The sequence below is a fragment of the Choloepus didactylus genome, chromosome 3 (genome assembly GCF_015220235.1).
Source record: "Choloepus didactylus isolate mChoDid1 chromosome 3, mChoDid1.pri, whole genome shotgun sequence".
NCBI classification, from domain to species: Eukaryota; Metazoa; Chordata; class Mammalia; order Pilosa; family Megalonychidae; genus Choloepus; species Choloepus didactylus.
Window position 1 is genome coordinate 172,780,056 of NC_051309.1, and position 22,083 is coordinate 172,802,138.

General features: G+C 38.7%; 1 protein-coding gene across 5 annotated transcripts in view; it reads left to right on the forward strand.

Moving 5' to 3' along the window:
- The window catches only part of FNIP2 (folliculin interacting protein 2), a 137,633-nt gene that overhangs the window by 103,570 nt on the left and 11,980 nt on the right, over nucleotides 1-22,083 (forward strand). The gene's annotated exons all lie outside the window — the stretch shown is intronic.

Here is a 22,083-nt window from a genome sequence, read left to right on the forward strand (position 1 = left end):
TGTGGTCCATAGAAGTCAGCCTCCTGGGGACCAGAACAGGGTCGAGAAGGGCAAAGAGTAGATCTGGGGGCTAGCAGAGGGTGGGAGGTGTGTAGACAGGGCACACAGAATAAACAGCACAGATGGCAACAATTACATGCCATCATGGGGAGGACCGAAGAGATGTCACATATGGTTTGCTTTTTATCCAATCCTTACAAGTTCCTAAAAGTAATTTATTTTAACCGATTTGTCATTAAGTTCACTTTGATGGCTGCATGAGGATGGCTGTATAAAGATTAACAAGTCTTACTGGAAAATTGCCTTGTGGCTGCTGTTAAATGCTTTTCTGATATCTGCAGTGTGACAGGAACTGAGCAGTTAAGGAAACTGCAAATCTGATGGGCCTGTTTTTAATTGAGCCGCTATTGGAGCAGATGTGCAAAAAATAGATGCTTTTGTGTTGGAAACATATTGTATCTTGTGCAACATAGAAAGGCCTCACCTCATTGCATTAAGAAAATTGGAATTTGACTTTTTAACCTACCTGCTCATCCAACAAGTATTGTGTCTGTCCTTTTTTGAGACGTGTAACGAAAGGCATTGCATGATATCTTTGGCCTTGAGCATCTCCTCTGTGAAGACTAAACACATATGACACACAAAAAAAATAGGGTAAGGATGTCTGTGTGAAGTGAGGACAAAAAGCTCCATAGTGAAGCAGATGTCTTCGTAACCCCCCTGAATGAGCAGGGCGAAGTGATGAGGAGAGGGTGGTCTGAAGCTGCATGTTTGTACTCAAACATTCCTAACCCCACCCTGCTTTGTGGTCAGACACCACCCTCATTAGGGTATTCCTGGAATGAAGCTATGAAGTTGCTTCTGTCTCTATCAGGAATGTTATATTTTGTTTTCATAGTTGTATTGAGCACTGTATACTTGTCTGTCATTTCACAGGTCCATATATCAACGATGCTAGAATAAGAACAAAGCCCTTCTTGTATGATAATATCCTTCTAGGTTGTCTTAATAATGTATGATGCCTTGGCAATTTTATAGACCGTACTTGCATATTTTTAATAGCCTTCTGTGGTATTAAGGCAGGGAATTGGATGGTCTCATTCCCTTTTCTCTCCACACCTTATGTTTATTTCCATATATGCAAAACCTCTGTGCTTCTTCTCTCTGTTCTTCTGTCAGTTTGATTCGTAATAACACTGGCTTTGCTCATTGGACCCTTCTTAAAGCCCAGTATTCTGTTTCTCATGGAGGCACTGGAGACTGTGTATGAATTAAGAGATTTTTCTCAGTAACATCCATCTTACATTTGGGGATGTTGCCCAATTGCCCTAGATTTGCTCAGTCACCACTATGGAAATGTAATCTTTTAATTGATATAACCCTTCTTGAACCTATGTGCAAACCCATTCATGAAATTTTTCATATCTTCCATAGGCTGACAAGTTATGAGGTTTTTGTGGTGATCATCTGGCTTTATAATTCTTGTATTTGTATAAACAAAACCATATTTACTCTATCTGTACTCCTAAAAGATTTTTCACATTTCATTTTCTCTTCCTTTTAGAAAGTGTTTTCACACTGTAGTTTTCTCATTTCTTTAGACTATGCAGTCCCTCTGAGAGATCAAAAGTTATTAAGCATAATAACCTATATTGTGTTAATTTGTGGGTATATCCAAAGTGCAGCCATGCATGGGTGTTAACAGGAAATTGTGAAGGGTTCATAAAAATACCTTCAGAAGTTTAATACATTCAGAATGTATCCAATTAGCCTTAGTGTATTTCTAATTTCACTTGACACATTCATAATGAATTTTGCTTTTGAAGTAAGTAGTGTTCCTTTTAAACTGCCTCTCAGACTGAGAATCTGGTATATGGCAGAATTTTAAAAAGCAGATTACTTTCAACTTCCATTTGCAAATATATGTTGAAAAATAAACTAGGAATAGTTTTTAAAATATTATATTGAATTTAATATTCCCTAAAGCCTGGTGATTATTTAAACTCTTGAGAAAGAAGCAGAGATCCATGACTAGGATTAGAGCTGAAACAATAGCTTTTTGAGGAAGGGAGGTTGAGATAAATTGCTTTATCATAACTTGCTTTCAAAACCTAGTTTTTGGATGTTACCCTTCTCAGTGTTCATGATGGACTTCACTGGGCTTTGGTATTCATACTTGTTTTTAGAGAAGGATTTTAAATAACTTTTTAAAGGCAGTTTATTTAGATTATTGTTCTATTTTATAGACCTATGCTCTATTGGATTGTAAAGCCTATCTAATATAAGCAACACTTTTACAACCACTGTGGAAGAGTTTGTGGAGTTTCTTCTCTTAATGGGGGATTGCATTCTAGAGTTTTCAATACTAAGAAATTCTTTTTGTATTTTTCCTTTTCCTAGATCTTATAAAAGAAGGATATATTTACTTTGTTTATTTTCATTGTTGGCTTTCATGTTTTAAAATTCTGTTGTCCTTTAAATATTTAAACACATGTTCTTGTTTAATTCATATATTACCACTTTTCTGTCATTCATACTTGGAACTGTTTCTCTGCCTCCTAACATATAGATTATACAGCTGCCTCAAATTAGTGCAAGTAATATGTAGTTTCACATTTTTTCCCTGCCACATTTAATGTACATTCTTTCCTCTATTTCCCTTTTGACTTTAAATGGAAAAAGAGAGGGGAAGAAATCAGCAGCACTCTGTACCTATAACCCTCAAGTAGCATTTTCTCTCTTCTTTTTATCTCCTTTGTCCTTGTCTGCCTTTGAATACTGCTGTCATGGGCAATGTGGAGAGGTATTGAATGGTGGGGCAGTGTGGTGTGTTGATAGAGCACTGACTTAGCATTGATGGTCTGGGTTCAAGTCCTGGTATTAGCTGATAGTCTTCAGTAAATCAATTGGCATCACTAAGCTTCAAAAAAGGGCATTTAGAGGAACAAAGTATAATCCAGTGGTTAAGAGTTTGACTTCTGAAAGAGACAAACCTGAGTTTGATTCATGGCTTGCTGCTTAGTGGCTATGTGGCCTTGGACAATTTCTTTTAATTTCTAAGTATCAGTTTCATCTTCTATAAAATGGGAATAATAACAGTACTTATATTGTAGGTTGGTTTGAGGATTCTCTGAGATATTGCTTATGAAGTGTATAGTGCAGTGCTTAGCACATACTAAATGCCCAATAAATGTTAGCTTTTAAAATAATACATGAGAATGTACTTTGTAAACTGTAAAGCAATATAAACATGTTTTTAATATGAAGAGCAGAATGACAACCATTAATTTAGCAAAAGTAAAAATTTCTGTCAGAATTAAGAAAGTTATATACAAATGTATTTAAATTTCTTCTTAGTTCATGTTCTTGTCACTCCCAGGAAACTCCTATTGGAGATGATGGAAAAGAACCCAAACACACATTCGTTCATTTCTGAAAGGTTCCACTTTCCCTTTGCCTGTGATATCACAGGGAGCAGGCCAGGGAACTCAGACTCTGCAGAGTAGGGTCCTCTAGATCAAAACTACTACGGTATGTGAATGTTTTTAAAAAACTTCTGCTACTGGACTTCAGGCATTTTATAAGCTAATCTATAAAATGGAGTAAAACTTGGGTATAGCAGCCTCTTTCATTTAATTTTAAGAGTAGCAAAAGATCAGTAGTATACGTAGGGAGCTTTGCTAAAAGCCTGGCTGTGATATGTGCTCATGAATACCTTATTAAGCCATGCAGTATAGTCAACCAGGAAGACAGCAAGCAATGTCAAATGATAAATCATTACTTAACAGACAACATTAATACCTCAGATCAGCAGCAACCTTAAAATCAGTAGAGGTTGATCAATAGAGGAAACATCTATGTAGGATAAATCTGCTATTTTAGAACACTTCTTGTTACTTTCATTTCCCTGTGTTGGAACACAATGCCTTGGGCCTTACAGCACTATCTCTACGCCTTTAGCCCTAAATGCAGCATTACCAGGCTGGGAATTGCATATGAAGGATTTTTTAAATGATGTGTTATGACCCATAATTTGGTTTTCATTACCATTTACTTTTTTTTATTAGATAAATTGTAGGTTTACAGAAAAATCATGCATAAAATATAGTCTCCATATACTACTCTATTATTAACACTTTGCATTAGTGTGGTACATTTGTTATAATCCATGAAAGAACATTTTTATCATTATACTAATAACTGTAGTCCATTGTCTACAATAGTGTTCAGTGTTTCTCCCCTTTCAATCAGCTTGCACATAGTCACAAAAGGACTTTTTCTAAAACAGGAATAAAATCGTTTACTCTTCTCTTTAATAGTTTTACATTATTTTACAGAGTAAAATATAAACTTGCCTGGGATTGTCCCTTTCATGTCCATCAAATACTGATACACACACTCTCACCCATACATGCATCCCTACATCTCCTTTTATGCCCTACTCACACTGCTTGCCATTTTCTAAATGGTCCGTCTCTTCTCACACCTCTTTACCTGTTTATATTCTGCTTCCTTTGCCTATGACCCTTGAACAAACTTTATTCCTTCTTGAAGACCCAGTTCAAATGTTGCGTCTTCTTTGAAACCATCCCAGACACCCCCAGGTAGAACTCAATTTATTTTTACCTCCTGGCTCCCTTGGCACACTTCCCCATATGTCTGTTCTGTTTCACATGTCTGTTTCTCCTACTTGGGCTGCAGGCACCGTGAGACAGAGAACGGACTTATTTTCCTTTATATCCCCAGCACCGTGCCCAGCACCTGGCATATAGAAAGTGTTCATTAATGTTAGTTGATTATTCCCCATAAACCTGGGTTTAGGGGAGGACTATGTTTATTACTACTAGTAAAACTATGATGGTTAGTGTGTATATTTCTTCTCAAGTAGAGAGAAATAGCAGTTTGTCTTTCTTAAAAATAAAATGGAGGAGTAATGTATGTAAACATGATGCCTGTGGTTCTTTGTTCATTTTCTTTACCTGAAGGAGAAGAAAATCTTCTTATAGGTCTGTTAGGTTTCATTTCTTTTGCATCATTTAAGAATTAGACACATATCAAATGTTGATGTTTTCCCATTTTTTTTCACTACCTAAAAATATTTGGAATATTCTAGTCTCTACAAAAAGCTACCAACCCTCTCATTTTATTTTGGAGCCACAGATATCCTTATATAACTCTAATTTGATGACCCTTTTGACCTTGAGCACCCCTAAACTGTTTCTCTCCTCAACAAGTGACCAGCCCAATATTTAAGCCATTGCAGGGGCTGCACACCATATCTTCAAGGCCATAGGTGAACTTGGTTGTCAGTCCAGGCACAGTCCAGCCACAGGCACAAACACACAGAACAACAGATTTTTTGTTGTTGTTTGTACCACTCCAACCACTTTACTTCACTTTGTGTTCCTTGACCTTCCCTCTTTCCCTCGGTCCCCAGGTAACCAATGACTTCATGCTTTTTGGACTTCTCTAAGTCCTTCACCCTGGTGTACTTGTCAGGATCCCCTCAGCAATGTCCTATAGTCCACAATGCTGGATAATCTTTCATTCTTCTCTACCATATTTCAACTCATAAACCTTTAGTTACTGGCTTTGAACCTGCTTCCAAGAGAACAGATGCTTATGGAGTCATACATAATTGTTACTCCCTCAAGTATTTTCATACGTTAAAAGTCTGCTTGATACACTAGAAATCTCTGATACTGGCATTTCAGGTGGTCTGACAGATTCTCTTAGGCAGCACTATGGAGTGGAGAGGCTAGAGATGTGTTTTGGGGAGGAGGAGGAGAGTCACTACTTAAAAATTTATTTACTGAAAGATATTTATTGAGTACCTTTTATGTGCTGGGTACTGTGTTTACAGCAATAATCAAGATATGAGGTGAGAGGAGTCCAGCAACACATTGTACTGAATGGATGCAGATGGCATCCCTCCCCTCTAAAACTGTAGAAATGATGGATAAAATATTACCATCCCCTGTGCTTGAAAGAAATGGAAATCCTTTTGTGCCAGAAACAGAGAAACCAAGTCCAGAGCAGTAAGGATGGGCTGATGAAACAGTGGCCCTCTGAGGTTTCAGTCTGGATATAAGTCTTCGGAAGTGGGTGCTGGATTTCTGAGAGCCACCCCCAGGACAAGAAATGTGGTTCTGCATCCACATAAGGCTTAGGACCTGGAATAAGCCCCTTGCATAAAGCCTAGCATTTCAAATAGCTGTTCTTCCATGAAGAGAGAACAAGCACTCTAGCCATAAGTAGTGAAGCAGCAAGGAAAGAAGTTGCAGACTTGGGTGGGGGGAAATAAAGTCATCCATAAGAAATCAAAACCCTGGGCCCATATTGTGAGTGGACTTGTCATCCAGATCTGTTCTACCTGAGTGACTTGGGAATCCCTACCCAAGAAGTAAACAAAAACCAGGAGGGGTGAAACCCCTAGGACTAGGACTCTGGCAGAAGGAAGTACACTACTTAGTAGGCAGTTTCACAACCAAGAGCTTGTGAGACAAGAAAAAACAAACCAGCAAATGAACAAAAAACTCCAGCAAGATGGGCTCACGTTGAGAAATTATAAACTAAATAGTAGGAAATTATCATAAGAAAGAGAAAGCAGGGCGGACTCGTGAGCTGTATGTTTTAGTTACTCCTCCAGGAAAGTAGGTAGAAAGCCAAGAACTGTGCGGACTGGACACCACAGAGCAATCTGACTTCGGGCATACTTCATACAACACTCATGAAAACGTGGAACTGCTGTGATCAGCGAAATCTGTAAGTTTTTGTGGCCAGGGGACCCGCGCCCCTCCCTGCCAGGCTCAGTCCCGTGGGAGGAGGGGCTGTCAGCTCTGGGAAGGAGAAGGGAGAACAGCAGTGGCAGCCCTTATCGGAAACTCATTCTACTGATCCAAACTCCAACCATAGATAGACTGAGACCAGACACCAGAGAATCTGAGAGCAGCCAGCCCAGTAGAGAGGAGACAGGCATAGAAAAAAACAGCACGAAAAACTCCAAAATAAAAGCGGAGGATTTTTGGAGTTCTGGTGAACATAGAAAGGGGAAGGGCAGAGCTCAGGCCCTGAGGCTCATATGCAAATCCCAAAGAAAAGCTGATCTCTCTGCCCTGTGGACCTTTCCTTAATGGCCCTAATTGCTTTGTCTCTTAGCATTTCAATAGCCCATTAGATCTCTGAGGAGGGCGCTTTTTTTTAATCCTTTTTTCTTTTTCTAAAACAATTACTCTAAGAAGCCCAATACAGAAAGCTTTAAAGACTTGCAATTTGGGCAGGTCAAGACAAGAGCAGAACTAAGAGAACTCTGAGACAAAAGGCAATAATCCAGTGGCTGAGAAAATTCACTAAACACCACAACTTCCCAAGAAAAGGGGGGTGTCCGCTCACAGCCATCATCCTGGTGGACAGGAAACACTCCTGCCCATCGCCAGCCCCATAGCCCAGAACTGCCCCAGACAACCCAGTGTGACGGAAGTGCTTCAAATAACAGGGACACACCACAAGACTGGGCGTGGACATTAGCCTTCCCTGCAACCTCAGCTGATTGTCCCAGAGTTGGGAAGGTGGAGCAGTGTGAATTAACAAAGCCCCATTCAGTCATCATTTGAGCAGACTGGGAGCCTCCCTACACAGCCCAGCAGCCCAGAACTGCCCTGGGGGGATGGGACTTACCTGTGACATAGCACAGTCATCCCTCAGCAGAGGACCCGGGGTGCACAGCCTGGAAGACGGGCCCACTTGCAAGTCTCAGGAGCCATACGCCAATACCAAGGACTTGTGGGTCAGTGGCAGAGACAAACTGTGGCAGGACTGAACTGAAGGATTAGACTATTGCAGCAGCTTTACAACTCTAGGATCACCAGGGAGATTTGATTGTTAGAGCCACCCCCCCTCCATGACTTCCCAGAAACACGCCCCATATACAGGGCAGGCAACACCAACTACACACGCAAGCTTGGTACACCAATTGGACCCCACAAGACTCACTCCCCCACTCACCACAAAGGCTAAGCAGGGGAGAACTGGCTTGTGGAGAACAGGTGGCTCGTGGACGCCACCTGCTGGTTAGTTAGCGAAAGTGTACTCCACGAAGCTGTAGATCTGATAAATTAGAGAGAAGGACTTCAATTGGTCTACAAATCCTAAAAGAACCCTATCAAGTTCAGCAAATGCCAAGAGGCCAAAAACAACAGAAAATTATAAAGCATATGAAAAAACCAGAAGACATGGATAACCCAAGCCCAAGCACCCAAATCAAAAGACCAGAAGAGACACAGCACCTAGAGCAGCTACTCAAAGAACTAAAGATGAACAATGAGACCATAGTACGGGATACAAAGGATATCAAGAAGACCCTAGAAGAGCATAAAGAAGACATTGAAAGACTAAATAAAAAAATGGATGATCTTATGGAAATTAAAGAAACTGTTGACCAAATTAAAAAGATTCTGGACACTCATAGTACAAGACTAGAGGAAGTTGAACAACGAATCAGTGACCTGGAAGATGACAGAATGGAAAATGAAAGCATAAAAGAAAGAATGGGGAAAAAAATTGAAAAAATCGAAATGGACCTTAGGGATATGATAGATAATATGAAACGTCCGAATATAAGACTCATTGGTGTCCCAGAAGGGGAAGAAAAGGGTAAAGGTCTAGGAAGAGTATTCAAAGAAATTGTTGGGGAAAACTTCCCAAATCTTCTAAACAACATAAATACACAAATCATAAATGCTCAGCGAACTCCAAATAGAATAAATCCAAATAAACCCACTCGGAGACATATACTGATCACACTGTCAAACACAGAAGAGAAGGAGCAAGTTCTGAAAGCAGCAAGAGAAAAGCAATTCACCACATACAAAGGACACAGCATAAGACTAAGTAGTGACTACTCAGCAGCCACCATGGAGGCGAGAAGGCGCTGGCACGATATATTTAAAATTTTGAGTGAGAAAAATTTCCAGCCAAGAATACTTTATCCACCAAAGCTCTCCTTCGATTTGAGGGAGAGCTTAAATTTTTCACAGACAAATGCTGAGAGAATTTGCTAACAAGAGACCTGCCCTACTGAAGATACTAAAGGGAGCCCTACAGACAGAGAAACAAAGAAAGGACAAGACTTAGAGAAAGGTTCAGTACTAAAGAGATTCGGTATGAGTACAATAAAGGATATTAATAGAGAGAGGGGAAAAATATGACAAACATAAACCAAAGGATAAGATGGCTGATTCAAGAAATGCCTTCACGGTTATAACGTTGAACGTAAATGGATTAAACTCCCCAATTAAAAGATATAGATTCGCAGAATGGATCAAAAAAAATGAACCATCAATATGTTGCATACAAGAGACTCATCTTAGACACAGGGACACAAAGAAACTGAAAGTGAAAGGACGGAAAAAAATATTTCATGCAAGCTACAGCCAAAAGAAAGCAGGTGTAGCAATGTTAATCTCAGATAAAATAGACTTTAAATGCAGGGATGTTTTGAGAGACAAAGAAGGCCACTACATACTAATAAAAGGGGCAATTCAACAAGAAGAAATAAGAATCGTAAATGTCTATGCACCCAATCAAGGTGCCACAAAATACATGAAAGAAACACTGGCAAAACTAAAGGAAGCAATTGATGTTTCCACAATAATTGTGGGAGACTTCAACACATCACTCTCTCCTATAGATAGATCAACCAGACAGAAGACCAATAAGGAACCTGAAAACCTAAACAATCTGATAAAGGAATTAGATTTAACAGACATATGCAGGACATTACATCCCAAATCACCAGGATACACATACTTTTCTAGTGCTCACGGAACTTTCTCCAGAATAGATCATATGCTGGGACATAAAACAAGCCTGAATAAATTTAAAAAGACTGAAATTATTCAAAGCACATTCTCTGACCACAATGGAATACAATTAGAAGTCAATAATCATCAGAGACTTAGAAAATTCACAAATACCTGGAGGTTAAACAACACACTCCTAAACAATCAGTGGGTTAAAGAAGAAATAGCAAGAGAAATTGCTAAATATATAGAGACGAATGAAAATGAGAACACAACATACCAAAACCTATGGGATGCAGCAAAAGCAGTGCTGAGGGGGAAATTTATAGCACTAAACGCATATATTAAAAAGGAAGAAAGAGCCAAAATCAAAGAACTAATGGATCAACTGAAGAAACTAGAAAATGAACAGCAAACCAATCCTAAACCAAGTAGAAGAAAAGAAACAACAAGGATTAAAGCAGAAATAAATGACATAGAGAACAAAAAAACAATAGAGAGGATAAATATCACCAAAAGTTGGTTCTTTGAGAAGATCAACAAGATTGACAAGCCCCTAGCTAGACTGACAAAATCAAAAAGAGAGAAGACCCATATCAACAAAATAATGAATGAAAAAGGTGACATAACTGCAGATCCTGAAGAAATTAAAAAAATTATAAGAGGATATTATGAACAACTGTATGGCAACAAACTGGATAATGTAGAAGAAATGGACAATTTCCTGGAAACATATGAACAACCTAGACTGACCAGAGAAGAAATAGAAGACCTCAACCAACCCATCACAAGCAAAGAGATCCAATCAGTCATCAAAAATCTTCCCACAAATAAATGCCCAGGGCCAGATGGCTTCACAGGGGAATTCTACCAAACTTTCCAGAAAGAACTGACACCAATCTTACTCAAACTCTTTCAAAACATTGAAGAAAATGGAACACTACCTAACTCATTTTATGAAGCTAACATCAATCTAATACCAAAACCAGGCAAAGATGCTACAAAAAAGGAAAACTACCGGCCAATCTCCCTAATGAATATAGATGCAAAAATCCTCAACAAAATACTTGCAAATCGAATCCAAAGACACATTAAAAAAATCATACACCATGACCAAGTGGGGTTCATTCCAGGCATGCAAGGATGGTTCAACATAAGAAAATCAATCAATGTATTACAACACATTAACAAGTCAAAAGGGAAAAATCAATTGATCATCTCAATAGATGCTGAAAAAGCATTTGACAAAATCCAACATCCCTTTTTGATGAAAACACTTCAAAAGGTAGGAATTGAAGGAAACTTCCTCAACGTGATAAAGAGCATATATGAAAAACCCACAGCCAGCACAGTACTCAATGGTGAGAGACTGAAAGCCTTCCCTCTAAGATCAGGAACAAGACAAGGATGCCCGCTGTCACCACTGTTATTCAACATTGCGCTGGAAGTGCTAGCCATGGCAATCCGGCAAGACAAAGAAATAAAAGGCATCCAAATTGGAAAAGAAGAAGTAAAACTGTCATTGTTTGCAGATGATATGATCTTATATCTAGAAAACCTTGAGAAATCGACGATACAGCTACTAGAGCTAATAAACAAATTTAGCAAAGTAGTGGGATACAAGATTAATGCACATAAGTCAGTAATGTTTCTATATGCTAGAAATGAACAAACTGAAGAGACACTCAAGAAAAAGATACCATTTTCAATAGCAACTAAAAAAATCAAGTACCTAGGATTAAACTTAACCAAAGATGTAAAAGACCTATACAAAGAAAACTACATAACTCTACTACAAGAAATAGAAGGGGACCTTAAAAGATGGAAAAATATTCCATGTTCATGGGTAGGAAGACTAAATGTCATTAAGATGTCAATTCTACCCAAACTCATCTACAGATTCAATGCAATCCCAATCAAACTTCCAACAACCTACTTTGCAGACTTGGAAAAGCTAGTTATCAAATTTATTTGGAAAGGGAAGATGCCTCGAATTGCTAAAGACACTCTAAAAAAGAAAAACCAAGTGGGAGGACTTACACTCCCTGACTTTGAAGCTTATTATAAAGCCACAGTTGCCAAAACAGCATGGTACTGGCACAAAGACAGACATATAGATCAATGGAATCGAATTGAGAATTCAGAGATAGACCCTCAGATCTATGGCCGACTGATCTTTGATAAGGCCCCCAAAGTCACTGAACTGAGTCATAATGGTCTTTTCAACAAATGGGGCTGGGAGAGTTGGATATCCATATCCAAAAGAATGAAAGGGGACCCCTACCTCACCCCCTACACAAAAATTAACTCAAAATGGACGAAAGATCTCAATATAAAAGAAAGTACCATAAAACTCCTAGAAGATAATGTAGGAAAACATCTTCAAGACCTTGTATTAGGCGGCCACTTCCTAGACTTTACACCCAAAGCACAAGCAACAAAAGAGAAAATAGATAAATGGGAACTCCTCAAGCTTAGAAGTTTCTGCACCTCAAAGGAATTTCTCAAAAAGGTAAAGAGGCAGCCAACTCAATGGGAAAAAATTTTTGGAAACCATGTATCTGACAAAAGACTGATATCTTGCATATATAAAGAAATCCTACAACTCAATGACAGTAGTACAGACGGCCCAATTATAAAATAGGCAAAAGATATGAAAAGACAGTTCTCTGAAGAGGAAATACAAATGGCCAAGAAACACATGAAAAAATGTTCAGCTTCACTAGGTATTAGAGAGATGCAAATTAAGACCACAATGAGATACCATCTCACACCGATTAGAATGGCTGCCATTAAACAAACAGGAAACTACAAATGCGGGAGGGGATGTGGAGAAATTGGAACTCTTATTCATTGTTGGTGGGACTGTATAATGGTTCAGCCACTCTGGAAGTCAGTCTGGCAGCTCCTTAGAAAACTAGATATAGAGTTACCATTCGATCCAGCGATTGCACTTCTCGGTATATACCGGGAAGATCGGAAAGCAGTGACACGAACAGATATCTGCACGCCAATGTTCATAGCAGCATTATTCACAATTGCCAAGAGATGGAAACAACCCAAATGTCCTTCAACAGATGAGTGGATAAATAAAATGTGGTATATACACACGATGGAATACTACGCGGCAGTAAGAAGGAACGATCTCGTGAAACATATGACAACATGGATGAACCTTGAAGACATGATGCTGAGCGAAATAAGCCAAGCACAAAAAGAGAAATATTATATGCTACCACTAATGTGAACTTTGAAAAATGTAAAACAAATGGTTTATAATGTAGAATGTAGGGGAACTAGCAATAGAGAGCAATTAAGGAAGGGGGAACAATAATCCAAGAAGAACAGATAAGCTATTTAATGTTCTGGGGATGCCCAGGATTGACTATGGTCTGTTAATTTCTGATGGATATAGTAGGAACAAGTTCACAGAAATGTTGCTATATTATGTAACTTTCTTGGGGTAAAGTAGGAACAGGTTGGAAGTTAAGCAGTTATCTTAGGTTAGTTGTCTTTTTCTTACTCCCTTGTTATGGTCTCTTTGAAATGTTCTTTTATTGTATGTTTGTTTTCTTTTTAACTTTTTTTCATACAGTGGATTTAAAAAAAGAAGGGAAAGTTAAAAAAAAAAAAAAGAAAAACAAGGAAAAAAAGATGTAGTGCCCCCTTGAGGAGCCTGTAGATAATGCAGGAGTATTGGCCTACCCCACCTCGATGGTTGCTAACATGACCACAGACATAGGGGACTGGTGGTTTGATGGGTTGAGCCCTCTACCATAGGGTTTACCCTTGGGAAGACGGTTGCTACAAAGGAGAGGCTAGGCCTCCCTATGGTTGTGCCTAAGAGCCTCCTCCCGAATGCCTCTTTGTTGCTCAGATGTGGCCCTCTCTCTCTGGCTAAGCCAACTTGAAAGGTGAAATCACTGCCCTCCCCGCTACGTGGGATCAGACACCCAGGAGAGTGAATCTCCCTGGCAACGTGGAATATGACTCCCGGGGAGGAATGTATACCTGGCATCGTGGGACGGAGAACATCTTCTTGACCAAAAGGGGGATGTGAAAGGAAATGAAATAAGCTTCAGTAGCAGAGAGATTCCAAAAGGAGCCGAGAGGTCACTTTGGTGGGCACTCTTACGCATACTTTAGACAACCCTTTTTAGGTTCTGAAGAATTGGGGTAGCTGGTGGTGGATACCTGAAACTATCAAACTACAACCCAGAACCCATGAATCTCGAAGACAGTTGTATAAAAATGTAGCTTATGAGGGGTGACAATGGGATTGGGAAAGCCATAAGGACCACACTCCACTTTGTCTAGTTTATGGATGGATGAGTAGAAAAATAGGGGAAGGAAACAAACAGACAAAGGTACCCAGTGTTCTTTTTTACTTCAATTGCTCTTTTTCACTCTAATTATTATTCTTGTTATTTTTGTGTGTGTGCTAATGAAGGTGTCAGGGATTGATTTAGGTGATGAATGTACAACTATGTAATGGTACTTTGAACAATCGAAAGTACGATTTGTTTTGTATGACTGCGTGGTATGTGAATATATCTCAATAAAGTGAAGATAAAAAAAAAAAGAAAAGAAAGAGAAAGCAAATGCAAGCAGGAGAATTAGCATTCCTAGAACAATCTGAATTAACTATTAAATAACTGTTTTAAAAGGTTATAGTGATCAGAGAAATAACTGGAAGCTTTAAAAATGAGATAGTTATAAATGTTTATTTAGATTTGTGAAAGAACTAAAAAGAACTTCTAAAATGGAAAAATACTGTCCTTGAACTCAAAGGATTAGATTAAAGATTAGAGCAGATAAAATACTGTGAAAGGGAATTTGAATTTGTGAGACGGAGGCTAGGTATGAAACTCTCTCTTTCCATGCAGCTCTAACACAAAAAAAAGAACATGAAAAATATGAAAAAAAAGTAAGAGATGTGGAGACTAAAATAAGAAGATTTTTATAGCATATTCAAAAAGACAGAATAGAGAAAATGAGGGAAAACAGTATTCAAAGAAAAAATGGCTGGGAATTTTTCAGATTGAATAAGCACTGACACCCCCAAGTAGGAGAAATAGAACCAAATCCACACTTAGAAATAGGACAGCACATCAAAGAAAGAAAACTCTTATTAGCGGCCAGAGAGAAGGCATGGCATCTGCTCTCAAAGAGTTTGAAATCTAATGAAAAATACAAGGAAATAAACTAGTGATAAAAACCGCAGTGGATTGATTCTATGGCAGTAAAGAGCACAAAGGTGCTGAGGGAGTACACAGGATGGATGGAGAAAGGACTTCCTGGAAGAAGCGACGTCTGAACTAGGGAATCAGTAGGAATTAAACGATGGGCAGGAAGGAGGGGTGAGGTGCAGGGGATAATGTGGGTCTTTCAAGAAAGCTAAGATACTCCAGATGATTGGGTTGAGGAATCTCTTAACTTACACACAGAGCCAGCTGTGCTACCACAGGAGGTTCTGTCTGTCCCTTCTCTTGCTAACAGTGCTAATAGGAATGTCTGGATACTCAATATTTAGTACAAGACAATTTTCTGGGTGACTTTACAGATGGGAGGAGGTGTTTAAAAATAGTGGTTGTTAACCAAGTTTCTTTTTGCTCTTGGATATGAGATTAAGGGCTTTTTTGTTATTTATTTATTGTTTTTAACCCTTGGCTCACTGATCGGCAATTCATGCATATCTGCAGTCCTGTGTGTTGGCACACTGCCATCCAGAACTGGGGTGAGTTGGCCAGGACTATCACGTGTCTTAAATCTTCAGTTCCCGGTGGGTGGAGGATGTGGTTTTGTAGGTGGATCTTCTCCCCTAAGAAGTTAGAAGAATTAAAAAGGGGATCTGAGGACATTAAGAGCAAATGCTGAGAAGATGAACTTCACTGCATTAATCATCCCATTTTCTTTGTGTGACTAATTAAAGACCTTTTTTGAAGCTATGTAAAGGCTAATATTGTTAAGTCATGGTGCTGTAACATAGGATGAAAACATTTGTGAAAAGGTATTTTGTCATGCTGCATCCTCTTTTTCAAGCTTAATGTAATGAAGTTATAGAACTTACCACAATTATCTTATATAGAATGATTAACAAATTGACACTCAAATGAAGCCAGAGAATCTTATGTTTTATTATCCAAAATATTTCAGAGGAAAACCAAAGATACAGAGAGTTGCTTCCAGTTTCCTTAATCATAAATCACCTGCTCCCTTTTTGTTTTAAAGAGGCTATGCAGTGGTTCATCCCTAATCATTAAATCTGGATTAATGATAACTGGATTTTAGAGCTGGTTATAAGTACAGAAGCCCTTCTACACTCCTGCTGCCTATAACACACTTGTGAGCTGAGACTTCTTTGAGGATTGATAGAAGAGTTATTTAGAGTATGAATTGGGTAAAACTAGCAGCATAGAAGTGGGGGAGTATCTTAGCAAAGCACTTAGTAAAGGGAGCTTTATTGTCTTCTATTGATAATAAGTTGAGACCATCATTCTCACTCCTTACAGTTTTGTCTTCTGAGGAATTTCCATCCTGGATAAGAACCTGGATTTCGTTCTGTAGGGCTTAGCATACTCACTGAACTAAAAGTTGAAAATGCTTACATGAACTCCTAGATTTTGTTTCAGACATGCCAAGATACTTTATAAGCTCTTCTATTTGGGGGCTTCAGTGTTCCCATCTATAAAGCAGAACTGTGTTTCTGCCTAACCCAGAAAAATGTGATAATGAGCTAATAAGTAGTTGTAAGAAGCATATTTGTGATAATAGTATTTTCCTATTCTTAAGTTGCAAATAAACAGTCATGTGAAGTGTCAACATGTACATGGAAAAGAAATAAGCTTGTAATTGTAGAGATGACTTAATAGGAACTGGGTTGAATCCAAAAATAAATCTGAATAGAGAATCGTTCAACACAGCCAACATGTTTAGATAGTTAGCACATGCCTAGCATTTGTTCTGATCAATAAAATGTGATTTCACTCCTTGAACTGCTTATGAAATCACTGAGGAGACAAACAGATGTGAAATTGAGAACAAGTTAAGACATAGCGTGATTAAATGCCAAACTGAATGATGTAGACAGTAAGTGCCTTCAGAGGTCAAAGGAAAAGCAAAGAATTTGGGGAGTCTTCACAGGGTAGATGGGACCTGACTGGGTTCTTAAAGGATTGTAAAATTTAGAAGATAACAGCGAAGACATTCCAGACATAGCCCAAGAGAACGGGCTTCATCTTAGCTTTGGGAGGTAAATGGGAGGTGGGTTCAGACTGTGAAAAGCTTTAAGTATCAAAAAAGAGAAGTTTGATTTAAAGTAGGTTTTTGAGTTGATAAGGGAAATGATAATATGGTAATTTGAGGGTTTAGGTGAAGTACATAAATTAGGACAGTAGATCATCTGTCCACAGTCTCACTGTTCATGAACTCTGAATGTGAGTGTTTAGGGGACATGATTAATATAGAGAGAGGATGGTATAGGGAAGCTAAACTAATGTTTGAGTACCTAATAAGTGTTAAGTACATGTTATATTTTTCACACACATTTGAATCTCACAGCAATTCTGTAAATTAAGGACTATCACATTTTATAAATGTAGAAATGGAGGCCCAGATTAATGAGTTGCAAAGATCCCACAGCTAATAAGTATTCAAATACAGTCTTGTCTGACTTCAGAGCCCTTGCTCTGTCTTATCATCACTATAATGGTGAGAAATGCAGTGAAGTGCTTCTCAGCACTTGTCTTATCACTGCTCTTAGTCGAATTATCAGGACCACAGATCCTATGAGTACTCAAACTTTGGAGTCCTTTCTTGTTCCTGGAAGTTTGAAGTTAAGCAGAAGTCATGTGTGTGTGAGTCAAGACTGTATTTTGTAGACTCAGAGATTTGCCCTAGAACCTTGAAATTGCAATGTCATGGGCATTAACACTCCCAGGATACAGACACACAAGTGCTTAGTGACTATGAATTAACCAGGCTTATTCTGTCCATTCAACAAGATATGATAGCCAAGAAAATTCTAGAAACCTTTAAAGATCCATAAAATAAAGCATTTCATTTGTTAATCTATCTCAAGAATTCATCAAAGGAAAGTAGTTTGGATAAATGAGATATTGACAAGGTAGAACTGAATAAATGATTGTTTTTAATGTCTCATGAGTAGAGCAAGGCAAAAACAATAATGAGTATTGCCACTACCTCTTTCCTCTGACAGATATTGGCCATCTACCCTAACTGTTGCCCAGAGCTCTTCACTAATATCCATGTTTTTATCCTCGAGTCTGTGTCAGAAGTCTGAGTTGCCTGAATGAGCCAAAGAACCTGTGATGGCAGTGATCTGGAGAAGGTGGCAGGAAGGCATTAGGGACTTTTGAAGAGAGCAGGTATCTCTTCAGTGTTACCTCAGCTATGGATAGAGGTAGGGTGTGGGCACTCAGGAGTGCCATTGTATTAGCTTCCGAGCTGCTAAACAAATACCATGCAATGGGTTGGCTGAATAACAGGAATTGATTGGCTCATGGTATCAGAAGCTAGAAGACATGCTTCTCCTGGCAGCAGTATCTTCTGGCTGGGCAGCAGTCTTTGGGGTTGCTTGGCTTCTCTGAAACATGGTAATACACATGGCAGCATCTTCTTTCTCTTCCAGGTTTTGTTGACTTCCAGCTTCTGGCTTCCCCCTGTGGCTTCCTTTTCATGTCCAATATCCTTTCCTTAAAGGACATCAGCTGTATTGGATTAGGCCCACCCTTATTCAGTTTGGGCACACCTTCACTAGTATCATCTTCAAAGATCCTATTTACGAATGGGTTCACACCCACAGGACCAGAAGTTGGGACCTGAACATACCCTTTGTGGGGGACATGATTCAGTCCCCAACAGCCACTATACAGGCACCACTTTGGGAGGTCTCAAATTATAGAGAAAGTAGAAACATGTTGCAGACTTACTCTGCTATGAGAATTTGGCAAACTCTATAGACAAGAAATTTATTTTGGAATTGATTCTCTTCACCTTAAGAGAGAAAAGGCAAATTGATGTATACCTGTGTATCTCACAGGTACACATGTATACCTCTGTCCATAATGTTCATAAATTTAAATGGAAACAACTGTTTTAAAATTTAATATTTCCCTCAAATGGATTTTCATTAAAAACCTCAAACATCAGGAGGTTCAGTAAATATTTGAATTAAGTGAGATGCTTCAGGGCTTCATCCCCCCACAGCAACTTTGAATAACCATCAAGAACTGGCAGAAACATCTTTCTCAAAGCCCCAGGGAACAGTTAAAGCATTGCAGTAACAGAGTGAGTGATGAATCAAGAAAAAGCCACTTAAAAGCAGTGAGATGTCATGGTGCCCTCTGGCTCATGCTCCCAGTACAGATCCCTGGTCCCAGTTCAGGAGAGAGCGGAGTAACCCTCATGCACATACTGGGAGCATGCACATCTGGCCTGAGCTCTCTGGTGGTAGCCTGAAGGACTTGCTGTGCCAGAACTTGCCCTGGGTGTAGAAGTCATTTCACAGAGCTCTCCTACAGAATGCTGTGGGAGAGGAGTGGAGTCATGCTGCCTAGGACAAGGAATTACTGGCTGTAGGATATACAGCACAGTGCCCAGGACCATGAGGAAACTGTTTCCAAGGGAGGAGGGGACATCTGGATATGTATAAACAGGGTAATTCCTAGGGCTGTATGTGCATGCCCAAGACAAGACGTGTGCAGAAAGGATCAGGGTGGCCCTATGCTTTGGCCCGAAGCTATTCTCTAAAGTCACTGTATGGAAAAGCCCTGAAGGGGAGCACTTGCACAGGTCAATCACAGTGACTTAGAAAAGTGTTCTTCTTTTCCCCTTCCTTCCTTTTTTTTTTTTTTTTTTTTTTTTGCTAGTTCCTGGCATTCAAAGATACAAGCTAGACACAAGTTTAAGGAACAGTTGCCTCAGAGTGTAAATTCCAGCACATTAAAATACCAAAATGTCCAGCTTTCAACAAAAGATTACAAAACACACAAAGAAACAGGAAGTGATGGCTCAAGCACAGGAGAAAATTAAAGCATTAGAAACCATCAGTAAGGAGGACCAGACCTTTGACATTTCAGACAAAGATTTTTCTTTAATGGTCCTAAATACATTCAAAGGGAGAAAGGAAAACATGGATAAATAACTAAAGGAAATCAGGAAACTGATAGCTGAACATAAAGAGAGTATCAACAGAGAGATGGAAATTATGAAAAGGAATCAATGAAGCTGAAGATCACAGTAACAAATTAAAAATTCCCTAGAGGGGTTCAACAGCAGATTGAAACAGCAGAAGAAAGAATCAGTGAACTTGAAGATAAGACAATTGAAATTTTGCAATCTGAGGAAGAGAAAAAAAGTAAGAATAAAGTGAACAGAGCCTGAGGAACCTGGGAGATGAACTATCAAGCATACCAATAAAGCATTGTGGGAATCTGAGAGAAAGAGACAGAAAGAATATTCAAAGAAATAATGGCTGAAAACGTCCCAAATTTAATGAAAAGCATGAATATACACATCCAAGATGCTCAACAAACTCCGAACAGAATAAACCCAAATAGACCCACACACAGCATATTGTAATTAGACTGTCAGATGCCAAAGATAAAGAGAGTTCTGAAAGTTCCAAGACAGAAGCAACATGTTACATACAAGAGAGCCTCAATAAGATTGAATTAGTCAGGGTTCTTCAGGGAAACAGAACCAACAAGGTATGTATGTATGTAAATATTATGAGATTTTTATAGGAATTGGCTCATGTAACCATAGGGATTGGCGAGTCCACATCCTAAAGGACAGGCTTCAAGCAGGAACTCTGATGAAGGTTTTGATGGATTCCCCAAGAGAGACTGGCTGGCTGAAGTAGAGATATGAATTCTTTCTGACTACTGAAATCATGTAAGGCCTTCAACTGATTATATGACACTTATTGCTGAAGGCTGTCTCTTGTTGATTGTAGATGGAATAAACCACAGATGCAGTCAATTGCCTAAAGATTTAAATCCATGAAATATACCCAGTGCTTTCTTAACCAAATAACTGGACACCATAATCTAGCCAAGTTGACACATGAATTTAACCATCACAAAGATTAATTGCCAATTTCTGAGAAACCATGAGGGCAAGAAGGCAGTGGAATTATGTATTTAAAGTGCTGTTGAAGCAAAAAATTGCCAACCATGAATTCTATGTCTGTTAAAACTGTCTTTGGAAAATGAGGAGAGATTAAGACATTCCCAGATAGACAAAAGTTATGGGAGTTCGCCACTACCAGACCGGCTCTACAGGAGATGCTTAAGCGAGTTCTGCAGTTTGGAAGAAAAGGGCAATAGACAATAGATTGAAGCTGCATGACGAAAAAATGTAAATGCCAGTAAATATAAATGCTAGTACTGTTGCATTTTGGTTGGTAACTCCATTTCCTACTTCCTGTAAGATCTAAAAGGCAAATCTATAAAATGTAATGAAAAATCAGCAGTTTGGGACTTATCATGTATAAATATGTAATTTATGAGAAGAACTACATAAAAGGGGATGGTGGGGTTTCGGAACATTGTGTAGTCTGAAGTTAAATTGATATCAAAGCAAATGAAATTGTTAAGAGATTTAGGGTGTTAAATTTAAGCCCCATGATAACAACAAAGAAAATATTGGTGAATATGCATGCTTGGAGATGGAAATTAGCATTCAGGTTATCAGGGGTGGGAGACAGGGAAACAGGGAGTTAATACAAAATGGAGGTAGGGTTTCTATTTGGGGACATGAGAAAGTTTCAGGAATGAAAGGTGGCGGGGATACCACAACATAGTAAATGTGATTAATCCCTATGAATGGTATGCTTGGGAGTGGTTGAGATGAGAAAGTTTATGTTATATATATGTTCCCACAATTAAAAAAAAAAAAAAGCAACTAAAATGACAATACATGACCCTGGATGGGATCTAACAGGGTAGTAGTAGAAGGCTCAAAAGGACATTATTGGGACATATGAAAAAATTGGAATATAAACTGTAAGCTTTACATAAATGTTACATTTCTTGAACTTGATAACTTCACTTAAGATGAATATATAAGTGAATATCTTTGTTCTTAGGAAACGTACATGACAGTATTAAGTGTCCAGGGAGCATGATGTATATAACCATATAACCTACACTCAAGTGTTCAGAAAATGGATTGTAAATAGATAGTTGGATATATTGATATGCTGATGGATATATAGAATGATATGGCAAATGGAATATGGCAAATTGGTGGATCTGAG